General features: G+C 47.7%; 1 protein-coding gene across 1 annotated transcript in view; it reads left to right on the forward strand.

The window, feature by feature from the left end:
• The window catches only part of ZKSCAN1 (zinc finger with KRAB and SCAN domains 1), a 34,332-nt gene extending 32,028 nt beyond the window's left edge, over nt 1-2,304 (forward strand). The window contains exon 7 of the transcript XR_013414671.1: nt 465-2,304. The gene's annotated coding sequence lies outside the window, so the exon portion shown is untranslated. The remainder of the gene's footprint in view (nt 1-464) is intronic.
• Nucleotides 2,305-2,758: the final 454 nt, after the last annotated feature.

The following is a 2,758-nucleotide window of genomic DNA, read 5'->3' on the forward strand; positions in this document are numbered from 1 at the left end:
GGAGGCCGAGGCAGGCAGATCATAAGGTCAGGAGATCAAGACCATCCTGGCCAACATGGTGAAAACCCATGTCTACTAAAATACAAAAAACAAAAATTAGCCGGGCGTGGTGGCATGCACCTGTAGTCCCAGCTACTCGGGATACTGAGGCAAGGGAATCGCTTGAACCCGGGAGGCAAAGGTTGCAGTGAGCCGAGATTGCGCCACTGCACTCCAGCCTGGTGACAGAGCAAGACTCCTCAAAAAAAAAAAAAAAAAAAAAAAAAAAAAGAAACAAAAGAATGTACATGGAGCTCATTTTCTCTAATTTTGCATGTCTTTAAACATAAAAAATTTTTAAATTATCCTGGAAAACATCAGGGAAAAATTATGTTGAGTATCTATGAATTCATGACTCGTTTGGACAGGGAATTCCACGTGCAGGCAGCCATGTTGGTGTTACTCAACACATGTGAGTTTTGCAGGACCAGACAAAAGTCAGCTCACTGGGGGCCAGACGGAGTCGTGCTGAGGTCGAAAATACGGAATCTTCAGTCCAGAAACCTGCAACTGAGCCGGAGCAGCGGGAGGAAAAGGCGGGCAAAGACATCTTCATCAAGTCCTGCAGCATCGGAAGGAGTTCAGCCCCTAGGTCTTCTGCTCCGGAAGTTTAGGACCCACAGAAGGGCAAGGCTACTTCTGATTGATGTCACCGTGACTCTGGTCTACAAAGTTGAGGACTAAACTCTGACCGTTTTCTTCTTTTGTCCAAATTCCTATCTAAGGATCCTGGAGAGTCACCCCCTTCAAACCATAAAGCCTCATCAGATGGGTTTTATTTAACCTTATATAACCTGGCTGACTTTCCAACCAGGCTCTGGCGTAACATCACATGGCAGATAAGGAAACCAAAATATTTCCACCCCAAATATGTTTTTTTGCCATATCTTGAAATAGCCCTGCAAAGCTGTCTCTTGTGGGGAAAATCTACACTCGGTAGAGAATCCCTTTCCCTTTCCAGCCAGCCTTTTTCCTGATCCAGGAGAGAATCAACTGGGCAATTGGCACTTTTAAAAGTCTGTTAAGAAATATTTGCAGTCTGTTCTCTTTGAAGCCTGCTGCCTGGAGGCTCCGTCTGCATAATGAGAATCCTGGTCTCCACAACCCCTTAGTTCAGTGGTCCCCAACCTTTTTTGACACCAGGAACCAGTTTTGTGGAAGACAATTTTTTCCACGGATGGTTTCACGGTTTCAGGATGATTCAAGTGCATTACATTTATTGTGCACTTTATTTCTATTATTACGTTGTAATATATAGTGAAATAATTATACAACTCATCATCATGTAGAATTAGTGGGAGCTCTGAGTTTGTTTTCCTGTAATTAGAGGGTCCCATTGAGGAATTACGTGAGACAGCGACAGATCATCAGGTATTAGGTTCTCATAAAGAGTGCACAACCAGGCTGGGCGCGGTGGCTCAAGCCTGTAATCCCAGCACTTTGGGAGGCCGAGACGGGCGGATCATGAGGTCAGGAGATACAGACCATCCTGGCTAACACGGTGAAACCCCGTCTCTACTAAAAATACCAAAAACATTAGCCGGGTGTGGTGGCGGGCGCCTGTAGTCCCAGCTATTCCGGAGGCTGAGGGGAGAGTGGTGTGAACCTGGGAGGCAGAACTTGCAGTGAGCCAAGATCCAGCCACTGCACTCCAGCCTGGGTGACAGAGTGAGACTCTGTCTCAAAAAAAAAAAAAAAAAAAAGAAAGAAAAAAGAAAAAGAGTGCACAACCTAGATTCCTCTCATGCACTGTCCGCAATAGGGGTTTGTGCTCCTGTGAGAATCTAATGCTATGGCTGATCTGACAGCAGGCGGAGCTCAGGGGTAATTAGAGCAATGGGGAGTGGCTGTAGATACAGGTGAAGCTTCGCTCCTGCAGCTCATCTCCTGCAGTAGGGCCCAGTTCCTAACAGGCCATGGACTGGTACCTGTCTGTGCCCCCAAGGATTGGGGACCCCTGCCTTAGGTAACCCAGACATTCCTTTCTATTGATTAGAGGTCTTTAGACAATAACTTTCAGCCAGTTACCAATTAGAAAATCATTGAGTCCACCTATGACTTGGAACATCCCCGCCTGGAATTGTCCTGCCTTTCCCACAGAACCAATGTTCATCTTACATGTATTGATCGGTGTCTTATGTCTCCCTAAATTGTATAAACTCAAGCTGTAGCCCGACCATCGTAGGCACGTGCTCTTAGGACCTCTTGAGACTGTGCCTCGGGCCATTGGTCACTCATATTTGGCTCAAAATAAATGTCTTCAAATATTTTACAGTTTGACTATTTTCATCAATGAAGTATTACTCAATCTCTGACTTCACGGGCCAAGCACGGAGTTCCATGTCCATAAACCTGGACCGAGGTGCTGGGCCCAAGGGTACCCAGTGACCTCGGTCCAGGTTTATGGACAAGGAACTCCGTGCTTGTCCCAAGGGTACTCAGGGACCTTGGGCTCTGAAGTCCACGAGAGTGACCGAGGTGGCTGCCTCAGCCCATGCCCTCCCTGCCCCGGGGAGTCGGGGTTGGGTGGGAGAACCGCCGAAGCCTTCATCTGGTCTGACCGTCTTTGGTAAAAATAGAAAGAGTCCGTGGCTTTTCATTTTGGGGGTCGACTCAGCGCCTCCCTGATGTCTCAAGGGCCAGAGACACAGAGAGGACCTCCCGAATTTCTAGAGGGACCGCTACGGCCCCGCATGACTTTCCCGTGGGGAGGGGCTAT

This window comes from Macaca mulatta, chromosome 3 (assembly GCF_049350105.2).
Source record: "Macaca mulatta isolate MMU2019108-1 chromosome 3, T2T-MMU8v2.0, whole genome shotgun sequence".
In the NCBI taxonomy this organism is placed as follows: Eukaryota; Metazoa; Chordata; class Mammalia; order Primates; family Cercopithecidae; genus Macaca; species Macaca mulatta.